At 38.4% G+C, this 15293-nt stretch overlaps 1 long non-coding RNA gene across 1 annotated transcript; it reads left to right on the top strand.

Annotated features, from left to right (window-relative positions):
• Positions 1-185: 185 nt before the first annotated feature.
• Positions 186-13189, top strand: LOC120235718. Its single transcript, XR_005529490.1, has 4 exons — positions 186-246; positions 2586-2647; positions 6122-6217; positions 13067-13189. It is a non-coding gene; the product is annotated as an uncharacterized LOC120235718 (long non-coding RNA).
• Positions 13190-15293: the final 2104 nt, after the last annotated feature.

Genomic DNA, 15293 nt, shown 5'->3' with positions numbered 1-15293 from the left:
CCGCCCACCGCGCTCGGGGGCGCGCGCGCGGCCTCGCTCCGGCGGCTTGCCCGGGCCCGCGCCTGCGCCCTCGCCTCCCGCCGTGCGCGCGCGCGCGCGCGCGCGCCCCGGCGGCTGCGGAGCGGCGGCGCGGCTGTCTAGGAAACGGCAGTCTCGGCTGGTCGGGCTGGCTGCGGCTGCAGGGAAGGGGGCGGGTGCTGGGCAGCCACCGGGGGCCGAACGCAGCGTGCCGGCGTCGTAGCGTTGGTGAGGGGGTCGCGAGGCCGGGTCGGGGGTGGGGGGCCCGCGTGTGCGCTTGTAGAGAGAGGGGTAGCGAAAGGAAGATCTGAGGTGGAGGCGGGCTGGGCGCCCCGGGAAAGCAACAAGTACGGAAACCGGCCGGGCCCCGCCCGGGGGATTTCGTACGATGGAGCGCATTAACCTCCTTTGGCTTTGGTGCAGCGCTTTGCAGTTTCCAGAGCTCTTTGCCGGTTTTTCGTTACATCCGCACATGGCACTCGGTGAGGGAGCGAATGGCTGGCATTACCCTCTACGTTTTGAGGCCACCCAGTGGAAAGCCACCTTTTCTGGTCCAGGTCGTAACAGAAGCAAAGACCTGTGCTGTCTTGGGAGAAAAATACCTATCAGAGTCTTCATTTGTTAGTCTCAGCCCAGGACCCTTGTAGGGCAGTGTTTCTCAACCTTTTTTTTCCTTTCCATTATCGCCCTCTTAAGACGGCCTTTTAGGCATTTTGCTCACGAATCGCTGCCGCCCCCACCCCCCCATGTAATTAAGTGGAGTGGGTGAGGATTCTGGATGCAACCACAGTTATTCCCTGTAGGTTAAGAGTCCTCACATATACACATATATATGCACAGGTCTAATGTCTGCAGTGCTGTGAGCGGTGGAACATGGTCACTATGACAGCTTCTGGATTCATAGCTTTTATTTGTAGTTTGCATCAGCTTATGCTAAAAATATAGTCATTTTCCTTTGGGTCCTGATATTTTTTGTTAAGATACTTGAAAAGTTTGGAAATCTTCCTTTTTAGAACACTTACTCCAGTGTAGCCTTTGGCTTTGCAAACAACCTTATTTTCTGGATCTCCTACCTCTTCTGAAGTGGATTTTGTTTTTGTTTAAGCCCATTTGGCCTCCCAGGAGTGTTTTTGTCATTCTTGTCTCCCTTCTGCTTTGCTAGCTATAAGATGGAAATTATGGAGTTGAAACATTTACCTAGGTCAAGGCTGGATCATGCTTTTCTCAGACTCAGGAATGTCTAGTAGGGTGTGAGTATGTAATTCAGCAACCTGGGAATAGGTAAAATTTCTTCTTCAGGCCATCCCTCATCTGTGTTTCTTATCCTAATGATGGAATTTAAGAGGGGAAAAAAGCCTTGGAGGTGATATTTGTAGAAGCTACCTGGGTTGCTAGAGAATTTTTCTTTTACATTCCCAGAAGGAAGAAATGTGGACTGGAAGGGTGAAACATGGGATGGGTCAGGAAAATTTGGGAGGATGGATGAAATGGCGGTGAGGGGAGTATAGTTTTTTGACAGGTGGCAGCATTTCAGTTACACTCGAAAAAAGGTGTAAAAAAAAAAAAAGCCTTGATATAGTTGGCCAACACTGTTTTCCACTCTAGTTTTTCCCCACTTAGTAGAACTTTAAAGATTTGATTAATACCATTGAAAAGCACCCAGTTACGAGGCTAGTTAAAAGAGTAGGACAAGTGTTTTGAAATTTACAAATTGGAATATCACTTTGGTTACCTGGAGTCTTTGTAGTCTACTATAATTTTTGGTTCCATGTGCAATGCTACTTCAAGGGAACTTTCTGTCTACAATGGGTTTTCGTAAGACAGAGGGAAAACTATGTAGAAATTGCATACTAACATCTTTTACCTGTGTCTTCTAAATGTGGTGGCCCAACCACCTTTTGTTGTTGTTGTTGTTGTTGGTAATCTGAGTTTATAGAAAATGTAGGTGCAACCTTTTTATGTGGTAGTGTGAAGTCAGAAATCCCCGAACATGTATAATTTGTCAGCTCTATACTGGCCCCTGGTGGTATCCTACTTCAACAGCACATACTCCAAATTAAAATCTTCCCCTGCTTAGGTAAATTATATAGGGTGTTGAAAACAGAGGGAGGTAGACATGATGGCATTCTGCTTTCTCCAAACTTGTCCTGTCCTTGTTTTCAAATACCACTAACGCTCAGAGAAGGACTAGTCCTTGGGGCTGTTCAGTGTAGAGGAACTGAAGAGCCTCTTTTAGCTTGTTCTTAAATTTGCCTATAAGAATCACTTGGTGACTGTTGTTTAAAATCAGATTCTGGAGCCTTACCTCAAATCCATTAAAATCTAATCTGCAGGAAAAGTGGCATGTGATTTTTATTTTTAACTGCCCCAGGGGATTCTTATCAATAGGAGAGATTGGGGAATACTAGAGCTATAAACAGAACAGGTACTGCTTCAGAAGACTAGGTGACTAGCCAGTGGGAATTTTGTGGGTGAGGGAGCCCCCCAGCCATAGGAAAATAGGGGTTATCAAGCAGGAGTGGAAGGAATTAACTGGGTTTAAGCCTTGTATGTCACTTTCTTGCCAGATATATCCGCTTTTAATGTGGCTGTAATTGGCATGATATCCCATACCAAAATGTCTTTTGAGGTAAGTCAGATTTTCTTTAAGCTAAAAAGACTCTTTTCAAGAGTGCTAGAATCACATAATAAGAAAACTTGTGCATGTATGCTGCTATAAGATTATGAGGGCAGAGTAGAGATTATATTGATCTTGTGAATGTCTGAAAAAGATTGACATCAGTGTTATAATTTGTTCTCTTGAGGTAGTTGCTTATAAAAAGGGAACATATAAATCTGATGCCACATGATTTATGAAATTTAATACCAACAGATCTTAAATTGTTAATGTTTATGTGTCTGCTAATATTTAAAATCCTTTTTTAAATGTTGATTTATTGCTTCTTCATTTATTTGGAACACACAGGGAGAAAGCAATCTGAGTTAGTGAGAGTCCTGAAAAATGGAATATATGTGATTTTGTGTGATACTGTTTTAAACGTTTAAGTACAGACAGTAAGTGCTAACAAAACAGCTCTTTTTTTTTTTTTAATTTTTTTAATGTTTTATTTATTTCTAGGAGAGAGAGAGACAGCATGAGCAGGGAAGGGTCAGAGAGAGAGGGAGTCACAGACTGAAACAGGCTCCAGGCTCTGAGCTGGCAGTCAGCACAGAGCCCGACGCGGGGCTCGAACCCACGAACCGCGAGATCATGACCTAAGCGAAAGCTGGACGCTTAACCGACTAAGCCACCCAGGCGCCCCAAAACAGCTCTTTAAAAAATCCTGCTGAGATGGCTTTAATGAATAAAAATGATTGAATTAAAATTAGCAAAACTCCTGTGCATACACACATGCACAAATACTACCAGGCACTCAGTAGGTCTTCAATTAACATTCATATTTAGGGGCACCTGGGTGGCTTAGTTGGTTAAGCATCTGACTTTGGCTCAGGTCATGATCTCGTGGTTGGTGGGTTCAAGCCCTGCTTTGGACTCTGTGCTGACATATCAGAGCCTGGAGCCTGCTTCGGATTCTTTGTCTTCTTCTCTCTCTTCCCCTGCCCCGCTCATACTCTGTCTCTGTCTCTCATAAATAAATAAACATTAAAAATTTTTTTAATTTATATTTAAAAGGTTTTCTTACTAGTAGGTTAAATATAATTCAGCAAACCCATCTTCAAGGATAGTACCTCAATGGTAGATTTCACCTTGAGCCAGGGCATTCAGAGAGTGGGGCAAAAGGACCATCACCTTGGGTGTAGGCAATAGTAATTCTTATTGTCCTTAGAAAATTAAAACTATAGGGACGCCTGGGTGGCTCAGTTGGTTAAGTGTCCAACTTTGCCTCAGGTCATGATCTCACAGTGGTTCGTGAGTTCAAGCCCCACATGAGGCTCTGTGCTGACAGCTCAGAGCCCTGATCCTGCTTCTGATTCTGTGTCTCCTTCCCTCTCTGCCCCTCCCCTGCTCACACTCTCTCTCTCTCTCTCTCAAAACTTAAATATTTAAGAAAAAGTTTTTTAATGTTTTCTTTATTTCTGAGAGAGAGACAGCATGAGCAGGGGAGGGTCAGAGAGAGAAGGAGACACAGAATCTGAAACAGGCTCCAGGCTCTGAGCTAGCTGTCGGCACAGAGCCTGACGTGGGGCTCGAACCCATGAGCTGTGAGATCATGACCTGAGCCGAAGTTAGAGGCTTTTAACTGACTGAGCCACCCAGGTGCCCCAAGAAAATTTTTTAAAAATTTAAACAAACCCACTAAAAATTTGTCTGCTTCTTATTACTGTTAATTTTTATGTATCAGAAATTCTAAACAATGTCAGTGATAAAAATCTATCAGTCTAAGTTCTAAACAATTTCTGTAGTTACTGTTAAGTTTTAATAATGTTTATATAAGCTTTAAATTAGCACATTTTAATTACCATTTAATAACTATGTGCTACATGGAAGTTAATTCAGAGAACTCCCAGTTCTCTGGCCTTCAATAAACAGAGACTTATCAGTATGCGTATTTCCCCAAGTAAATTCATAAGAATTCAGGGTAGTTCAGAGCTTTGGGCACAGTTCATGTCTCCAACTCCTTTGGTCTGTATCTCTCATTTAAATGTTAATTATTAATAAACAGTGGTAGCACATCGATTAAAAGGATGAAGAAACAGAACCTGATTGCTTCAGTGTTGTTATTCTGTGTGACCAGTTAGAGTTTTCATTTGTGTGGAAAACTCAAGTGAAACAAAGTGCAAACTTGATGTGTAATATTTTGGGTTGGTAAGTACACATTTTAGTTCATACGTGAAATGATTCTTTTAAAGAATTGAATCAAAGAATATTTTTAACTTTGAAATTTATTCTTTTTGTTAATGTTTGCTCAAAAACTAAAGAACAAATCAAGAGAATAGGAGGTGTAATGTTTTTATTCAGTACGTCAAAAGACCAATACATAGGTTTAAGTTTTTCCTTTTTTCAACAACATTAATTCCATTACTTTTTTTTGGTACTATATATTTATTTTATATTGGCATAGAAGTGGAGTTGAATAAAAGAATTTCATGATTTTTTTCCTGGATATTATTATTTGTTTCATTTTATGATCATTACTTGAAATAATTTTGTCACATAGGGGAGGAGGTGTTAAAGGTGAGCCCCCTCTTGTATATCATATTCTGAATATACCATTGGGCTAAAATGATCACAAAGTGGATGGTATTCAAATGAATTGAGCTTTATTATACGCTTTTTTTTTTTTTAAATTTTAATGTTTATTTATTTTTGAGACCGAGAGAAACAGAGCACAAGTGGGGGAGGAGCAGAGAGAGAGGGAGACACAGAATCTGAAGCAGGCTTCAGGCTCTGAGCTGTCAGCACAGAGCCCGACACAGTGCTTGAACCCACAAACCATAAGATCATGACCTGAGCCAAAGTCGGATGCTTAACCGACTGAGCCACCCAGGTGCCCGAGCCACCCAGGTGCCCCAATATGCTATTTTTATATAATTAAGGTCTTATGAGCCACTGCCCTCATCTCAGTGCCATATAAAATAAAGCCTTTTGGGGGAAGTGGAAGTTTGAAAGAGGAAGACAGATCATATTGTATACCACTTTTCCTCCTTTTTCATGAAGGTTACCACCTTACTGAAATGACAAGTCTTCTTAACTCTCTGTCCATAGTATTTTTCTTGTTAGAGGCATAATACAAGAAATAACTTTTATAATAAAAGAAATACAATTCTTTACCATCCCCCAGATTTCCCTGCTTGAAAGGTAATCCCCCGTTCAATACCCTTTTAATAAAATTCTGTTTTCCTCTTAATCCAACTTTTAGCCTTGTATTTAACAATGAATAGTTTTCCTGTGGCTTAAAAAAAAAAGGGTTGGGGAAGGAGGAGAAATTAAACATATGAACAAAGTAAAATTTCTGCTGGGGTATCACTAGGTAAAAGAAAAGGCTCATATGAAATTGGTAAACAGATTCTCTTTTCCTTTTCTTCATATGTTACTAAAATTGTTATGTAAAATATTTCCCATTTTTATTTTTATTTTTGGCTGCCATAATTTCTATCAAAGCAGAAGAAATAGAGGTGAACTATAAAGTGAGAGCCAGTTTCCTCTCTACTCTACAATCTAGGAGAAAAAACTTTCACCCAAGGACAAATCAAGTAAGTAAGTATCTGTTAATTCTTTCTAATGTTTTGCAACCATACATATAGCCATGATTTGTCAACTATAACCATAGATTATGGGTTTAAGAGACAATCAGGTAGACTCCACAATATGGAAAGTTCTGTAACTTTTAATTTATAGAAGTTTGAATCTCATTTCAGAAGCCTGTACGTATGGAATCTTGTTCAATTATTTATCAACTGTAAAAACATTACAAACAACAAAGTTCTGTAAACTGGCTAAATCTAAGTCTGGTCTTTATAATTTTAAAATAATATGAGTAGAACTAAAGAAGGTTAGGAAAGTTTTGGAGAATAGGAGTCTGGAAAATAGTCCAAGTTGTTGAGCTTAGAAAAGCAAAGGCTAAGGGGTAATCATACTTTTCAGGCAGGAAGATATTGTTATACTGAGAATGGTACCTGTCCTTTCCCCATGTCCTTAGATAAATTTATATTAGAAATTTATATTAGAAAAATCAAAGATTTTGAAATTAAGGATGTTTAAGATTAGAAGGATTTATGTTGGGAAGTTGTAGAATCCGCTTTCTAAAAGGTCTAAGTAGCCTGATCATCTGCCAAGAACAGCTTATATACCCACTTATACATCCATCTAATTTTATGATGCCGTGGTTTATTTTGAAAAACACATAGTGATTTATGTCTAAGACAGTAGCTAACATGGTATATTTCTAATGATAGAATATGTAAATTTATAGAACTTGACTTCATGAGTATCATGGAAAATTATAAAGTTATTTTATGAGCCCAGAAATAGTCATATTTTTTTCAGTTCCATTGTTGGCCATGTGACCATTATTAACATGTTTAATTTTTGTTTCATATAATACTCTCTAAATTCATATATGTTAACACTGACAGAAATGGTATTATGGACTCTTAATGAATCACTTTTATCAAGACTCAAGAGAAGGATAGGAGGATAAATTTAAACATGAGTGTGTTCAGGATTGTTGAGGACTGCTCATTGAAATGAGCGATAGGGTGGAGATTTCAAACAAAAGTGGACCACAGTGGGATAATCTGAAAATGGCATTTGGGAACAAAGACAAGACTATTCTCACTTCTTTCCACTGATTCAGAGAAGGAGGAGAAAGTAAGGACTAAACAGTTATATTGGAAAATGTACCTTGTGACTTAAAGGAAAACCAGATTTTTATTAAAAATGAACTGTAGAGAAGTAAAAAATAAACTTAGGATAAAAAGAGTTTATCCTTAAAGAAATAAATAGACTCTATGGGCACCTGGGTGGCTCAGTTGATTAAGTGTCCTACTTTGGCTCAGTTCATGATCTCACGGCTTGTGGATTCAGGCTCTGCGTTGGGCTCTGTGCTGACAGATCAGAGGCTGGAGTCTGCTTCAGATTCTGTGTCTCTCTCTCAGTCCCTCCCTGCTCATGCTCTCTCTCTTTTTCTCTGTCAAAAATAAATAAATGTTAAAAATTAAAAAAAAAAAAAAGAAATGGACTCTAGTCAATGGGGAATGGGGTGGAGGGTTAAGAATGGCTTAAGAAGTTGCAGAACTGGAGTGAGTGTGGTTTAGGGGAGGTGAGTTTGAATATGTGATGGTCAGAGGCAAAAGGAAAAACAACATGCTGATGGAGGTGAGTAAAACAGAAATGAAGGCAGTATTTGAGTAAAAGAGAAAAGTAGTTACGTGTTAGAGGAAAATCAGGGCCGTTAAGAGAATATTTCTTTATGAACAAGAAAATATTAAAGATGACCAGTTATGTACACTGAGGAAAATGGGAAGAGATAGTAATTATTCCAGGCCTGAGAAGGGTACACACCTGTGAAAAATCACCAGGCTGACTGGCCATTATTTCAAGAAGAGTTTTCCTGGGACAGTGTTGAGAGACTTAACTCTGTTTGGATGTTGATTGTAGAGTGTCTAGTCTTCAAGGCCATACAAAACCTTTCGAAAGGCTAGGGTGCCAGGGATAACACTAAAGGGTTGGGTTAGGAAGCTGTGATTTTTATCTTCTTTATATCTTTGTAGAGCTGTAGCATTTTTTTAGGAGACCTGGATAATTCAAGACTATTCTTGGCAGCAAAGACTGGAAAGTTTGCTATGGCCACATGGCAGTAGCTTAAAAGAGTTTATGTTCATTTACTTTTTTAGAGTGCGCAAGTGAGGGAGAGGGGCAGAGGGAAGGAGAAAGAATCTCAAGCAGTGCGGTCTTGATCCCACAACCCTGGTATCATGACCTGACACAATATTAAGAGTGGGATGCTCAAACGAGTTACCCAGGCACCCTTTGAAAGAGTTTTTTAAATCACTCACAAGTCAACCTCGAAACTATGATTCTTGATGAATTATTTGTGAAGAATTTGTGTTATTTCAAATTTTGCATATAAAATTAATCTTTATTATCAAATCATTTCCTATTTGCATAAAATGCAGCCATACACTATTTAGTTTTCCCATTAAGAGTAATGATAACTGGGATACCTTGGCGGCTCAGTCAGTTGAGCATCTGACTCTTGATTTTGGCTCAGGTCATAATCTCATGGTTTGTGGAATTGAGGCCTGTGTGGGGCTCTTTGCTGACAGCACGGAGACTGCTTGGGATTCTCCCTCTCCCTTTCTGTGCCTCCCCCCTCAAATAAATAAATAAACTGAAGGAAAAAAATAGAGTAAATGATAGCTAACATTTGTTGAGTGTTTCTTATGTGCTAGGCACTTTACATGTATAGATTCATTTTATATTCAGAAAACTCTTTGAAGTAGGCAGTATTATTCTGCCTCAAGCTGTCTTGTATAGGTGAGGAAATTGGGTGCAAAGATTTTACCCAGCATCGCACACTTATTCTGTGGTGGAACACTTCAGTGTGGAACTGGAATTTGCATTCCATCTTTCTGGTTTCAGAATCCATGCTCTTAACCCCTATGCTACTTACCTATATATATAGGGGTGTGTGTATGTGTGTGTGTATGTGTGTGTGTGTGTATATACATATATGTATATGTGTATATATATGTATATGTGTATGTACACACACATATTATATACATATATAATTGTGGGTTGAGAGTTGCTTGAAACTATTATTCATTGAAACATTGGTGACTTGAGTATATTGATAAGTGGCACAATTTACATCACTAAAAGAATGGCTTTTGTGAGCTGCTGTGTAGAATGAAAATTGACTTACTGCTTCTTTTTTTTTATTTAATTTTTTAAATGTTTATTTATTTTTGAGAGAGATAAAGAGACAGAACATGAAAAGGGGGAGGAGCAGAGAGAGAGGGAGACACACAATCTGAAATAGGCTCTAGTCTCCAGCTGTCAGCACAGAGCCTGATGCAGAGCTCTCACCCACGAACCATGAGATCATGACCTGAGCTGAAGTCAAACACTTAACCTACTGACCCACCCAAGCGCCCCTACCCTTTTTTTTTTTTATTTTTCTTTGTTTCTATAAATGTCTTAAAGAAGTTCATACCAATACACTTAGTGATGCAAAGGGCTATTGCTTTGGTTAGGCCAGCTGCTGTTATTCAGAAGACCACATTGATGATATAAGCTTACTTCTTGAATTTACCAGGATCTGACTCTCAGTTTTGTCATCTTAGAAACCTGATCTGGTCATTAAATGTCTCAGAGAGCATTAAATTAGTCTAACAACCTCATTAGCCTAATTTGTAAAGCCAAAATGTAAATTTATTAATCTGCAATGATTTAAAACTGTTACATAAACCAGTTATACCAGGATGATCAGTGTATTTTTCTTTCAGTTGTTGGACCTAGATGGAAAACCAAATTATAATCAAGAGGTTTCTTGGTGAACAACAGGCACCATGAATATTTCTTATTTTGTTGTTGTTTTCACAAAATTTATCTCTTTCAGAAATTCCTCAAGGATATCATCAATAATAGCTGCTATTGGCATGTACTGTCAGTCCTTAACTTATAAATAGCCTCCACGCCTGTGCCCCACCACCAGGGGCTCTGCTGCCATAGAAACTGTTGTTAATAAACATGGGTATTTTAGAGAATCTGTGGGTTCAAAATTGAAGGAAGAGAAAGTCTGTGAAAAGCTGAGTTGCTAAAGGGTGCTAATTTCAGGGATGGACTCCTAAGTAGGATGAGTAGGGATCTCTTTACCTAAAATATATTTTATAACACTGTCTGAGGTGCTTCCCTCACCCCCTCCCACTTCTGTTATATTGCCTGAAATTTCAGCAAATAGAGATTGGTTTTTATTTGTCAAATGTTCTCCTAAAACTATAAATACCTATGCATGGTAGATATTCTTAGTGACCTTTCTAATACCCATTCCTTGTTGTTCACCTTAATTTTCTTAGGTCAACAATGTGCCCATCTTCAAGCAGAAAACCCTAGTTAAGGTCATTCATGACAGTCCCATTCTCTTTTGCCAGTGATCCTGAAGACAAGTCTGCTGACTTTACAGAAGGCTTTTGTTTTCCTAACAAAGAGACTGTTAGGTGGCTGGTACTTTTTCCACTTTCTTTGTGCCTTAACTGCAGACCCACAGCTGGGAGATGTAGCAGCTATCTTGCAACCATGAGGTGACAAGTATGAGGCTGAAAATGTGATTCCAAATAAACTGAAGACTGTGGAGGAAAAGGATCAAAAGAGTCTAGAACATTGTTGGACAGTGTGTCCAACCTTGGACTCCTATCTCCAGGCGTATTATGGGGGAATAAAGGGGGAGAAAAGTTGTAACCTTTGTTATATGATAGCAGAGAATTTGATTAACCTGTGCCTGCTGTTTCTTGGAAGGCTGACTGTGTGCAAACTGAAGCTGCAGTGTTAGGAGAAATTTGGAATGTGTCATGTGTTGGTTACTTTCTGTGGCTTTTCAGGAGGATCCTAGAAAAAGGGATGGACTCAAATTAGTGTCCCTCAGCATGAGAGCAGTGAGGGCAGCAAAATACAGCTTTCTATTGAGGTATTCTGCCTTTAGTTCACACTCTAAATGAAGCAAGAGTCCCATAATTTGGAATTTTATAAGGATTAAGTGCAGTACCTCTTCACCTAAGACTATTTTTAGAATTGCTTCAAATCTTTCATGAGTGTTTAAAAGTCAGTAGCTAAGAGATGAAAGTCTCCAGGCCTAAAAATTATTTCCAGCAATGTTTTTTGGCTATGGTTACTCATTCAAGGAATTGATCTGGAGAAAATAGCCCAGAAGCTTGATGCATCTTTGAGGGAACTATAATATAGAGGTGGCAATTAGTTGTGATTGTTTTTACCTTCTAAGCAATCCACATTCCTTCTTTCCTAAATCAAACCAACATGAAGGAGCTACAAAAGCTGTGGAGCCCCTGAGAAGGGCATCTGCTTCAAAACCTACTTTAGATATGGCCATAGAGGGCAGTGACAAAGCAGATATTCCAGAGATTTAAACTAAGAGCTGCCAGATTGGTTAACCAAGGATTTACCTTATTGCCTGCTAAGGAATTTCTGATCTCTGACCAATGAGATTATGATGTGGGCTGTGAACTGTTGACCACTGGGTGGTTCCTATTATCCCCTTTTCCTAATGGAATTTTTATTGTGGCCACTCTGTTGTTTTTATTTCATTATTTTTTAAATCTAGATAGAAAGGGAATGGTTTAGAGACAGGTTATCTTCTAGCCATATAAATGGTCAGATAAGATTGCCATATTTGTACTACAGAGAACAGATAGAAAATCACCCAGGCATCCGGCTTCATACAGTAATTGGGTGAAATAATGGGATTGCCTTCCTTGAAGAAATGATAAGTCTGTTCTTTTTAACATATATGTGTAATCAGTGTGTGGTGCCTGTATGTGGTTGCGCACATGCATATTGAATTGAGGACTGACATTGTTGGTTGACCAACCCATATCCATTCCTTACCTCTACCATAAAAATTAGAAAGTTAAAATTTTGATTTTACAACCTTTCTTACTGCTGCAGTAATATAATTCTAGTCCGTGAATCTGGGGGAACTTCATGGAAAGCTTTCCTTTTTTCTAAATAAAGGGTCAGACAGGGCTGAAGTTAACCTCTTTTTCTTGCTTCGACCTTAGATATGATGTTTGGAGCTGCAGTGATCATCTTACAATCATTAGACAACAAATATGAATAAAAAGGTCAATATGTTCAGGATGGTGGAGCAAAAATATTGAAGATTGATGAATTCATTGATTACTAAACCAACCTTAGCAATCACTGAGTTCAAGATTGTTTGTCTTGTGAAAAAAATGAGTCCATGTTTGTATATGCTATTGTGAACTGGATTCTCTGTTCCCTATAAACCAAAGTGTCCTTAACTATTATAGTATAAACATCTCTTTTCTATACAACATCAAGGATAGTTTTTGTTCATTTTTAGTCATGATGTCTTACTAGTAAATAATGGTTATATAAAGAGAGGGAAAGATTTTTTAGCTTTTTACAATAGGCTGATTCACATGTAAAATTGCATTATTAAAGTGTTACTATGTGCAAGCATCTTCTCAGTATGTGGCCCAGATTACATTTTTTTACTTTTTGGAATAGAATATTGGCATAGCTCAGCATTGCATTTTTAATATAATTAAGAAACACCTTTTGAAAATTGGTTTCTCATGTTGAGTTATATAATAAGAAATGCTAAAGATTGTTAGAACCTTGTAAAATTCCTCAGGAAGAAATTGCTGACTCCAGTGGAACGGGTCGATATAAAAGTCTTGGCTTTTGAATGGAATAGTCTTTTAGTTCTGCATCATTGAGTACTAGTAAATGTTTATTCCAAAGTGATGTTTTACTTTAACTGCTTTATATCAGAACATGTACTTTTTCTTCCAATGTCCATTTAAATGTTTTTGTTCATTTCAGAAATTTGTTTTATTCCAGTTGTTGACTCAATCTTATGAGGTTCAAGATTATGCTTTTCTATTTCTGCCCTTTATAAAATTAATTAGAAGTGATAGCCAAGTGTGCCAGTTTTTGTAACATAAGGAAATGCTTGAACACCAAACAAAGGTAAATATGGAACTAAGCAGAATAGACATGTTTCTTTGGATGTATTTCATAGAAAAATGATATTTGGCTTCCAGAAAACCATGCTTTCTAATTTTTATTCACATTGACAAGATGTGATCCAAGTACTTCCTTAGGAAGAGAAAAAAGATTATTTTGACCTGAAGTTGGGTTTTTTTGGTACATTCTAAAAATAAAAGCTTTTAAAATTATTTAAAAAATAAACTGAAAGGCCTAACACTGATCATTACTGTATTGCCATACCATCTATTATTACCGTACCTAAATATATAGGAAGTGATTTTGAGGTGTGAGATGTAGTGGTCTCCACTGTGGTTTTGTTGCTGGTCTCATAGTAATATTTTGCTTTCCTTTCCTAATGTGCCCTGAGTCAGGCCTGACAAAAAACTAATATTGTAAGACTAAAGACTAGCAAGCTAACATCTAAGTGGGAGGTTCTTAAACGTATTATAAGGGTGGTTTTAACCAACTGGCTGGAAAAGTCTCATCTATTTCTACTGAGATTTGTACACTCTACAGGAAGAATTTGAAACAAAATTTAAAGCTTGGAGTTTTTCTTTATTTAAATTCCTCTTATTTTCTTTCTTTTTTAATTAATTAATTAATTTATTTATTTCTAGGAGAGAGAGAGAGAGACAGACAGACAGACAGACAGCGTGAGCAGGGGAGTGTCAGAGAGGGAGTCACAGACTGAAACAGGCTCCAGGCTCCGAGCCGGCAGTCAGCACAGAGCCCGACGCGGGGCTCGAACCCATGAACCGTGAGATCATGACCTAAGCGAAAGTCGGACCCTTAACCAACTAAGCCACCCAGGCGCCCCCAAATTCCTCTTATTTTCAAGAATGTGTTATTAGATTGGTGGTTTTTATGACTATCATATAAAGTTTTTCTGCTGGGTGACTCTCCTATCTACTTTTTATGGCTACTTTGTTTACTGGCTGTTCTTTTTAAAAAAAATTTTTTAATACTTATTTTTGAGACAGAAAGAGAGAGAGAATGAGTGGGAGATGGGCAGAGAAAGAGGAAGACACAGAATCTGAAGCAAGCTCCAGGCTCTGAGCTGTCAGCACAAAGCCGAATGTGGGGCTCGAACTAACGAGCCTTGAGATCATAACCTGAGCTGAAGTCGGATGCTCAACTGACTGAGCCACCCAAGCACCCCATTTACTGGCTGTTCTTAAACTCTGCTGATATACATGTGCCCATATTCTTTCACTATGGGAGGCAGCATTGCTATGTGGATACTTTCCTCTTTGACCTCATCTCCTGCCGCTGTCTGCTCAAACTGCACAGCTCTTCTATTTACTATTTAAGTCCCCACAGTTATGAGATTGCAGAGGGAAGCCAAAATTGTATTCAGATAAACAAATCACTTATGAAACTAGTTGTCCTTCATATATGCACACCTATCTAGCCTAGGGGCATTGTTAGCCAGTCTTTTCTGGATTGTTGAATACTCCTGTAAAACACTTAATGCAATACAAAGTAATTTTAGGGTTCAATTGCAAATTTTGAAAAGATGTAGATAGATGATGAAAATGATGTTGCTGAATTCAAATTACAAATGAAACTGATGACAGATGAAAGTTTGGCAGAGTTAGGCCACAGCAATTAAAAATAGAGAAATTACAAAGATGATGCTGTCAAAAAATCGAATATCAGGATTAAAAGAAGTTCTTGGAAAAATTGTCACAATCTCAGATTTTTTACAATGAAACCTTCTTTACAGTTGTGATATGGAAACTAGAAAGTAGGTGAAGTTAGTTTGTATGTAACAATTTTGTCAGAAAAAGTATGCCCAAATCCTTACTTCATTTGTTCATGACTAAGAATTAGCACATAATTGCAATTATAACCAAAATTTGTTATAAGTTGTTATATAATAATATCAAAATTCTTACCACTATATGTGAAATTTTCATCCCCTTTATTTATTTATTTATTTATTTATTTTGAAAGTGTGAACGCAAGCAAATCGAGGAGGGACAAAGAGAGGAGAGAGAGAGAATCCCAAATAGGCTCCATGCTATCAGTACAGAGCCTGATGCAGGGCTTGATCTCACAAAGTGTGACATCATGA

Source organism: Hyaena hyaena, unplaced genomic scaffold, assembly GCF_003009895.1.
Source record: "Hyaena hyaena isolate Hyena2069 unplaced genomic scaffold, ASM300989v1 scaffold_137, whole genome shotgun sequence".
NCBI lineage: Eukaryota > Metazoa > Chordata > Mammalia > Carnivora > Hyaenidae > Hyaena > Hyaena hyaena.
Note: the sequence above shows the minus strand (reverse complement) of the source record. Positions and strands in the feature narration are given on the sequence as shown.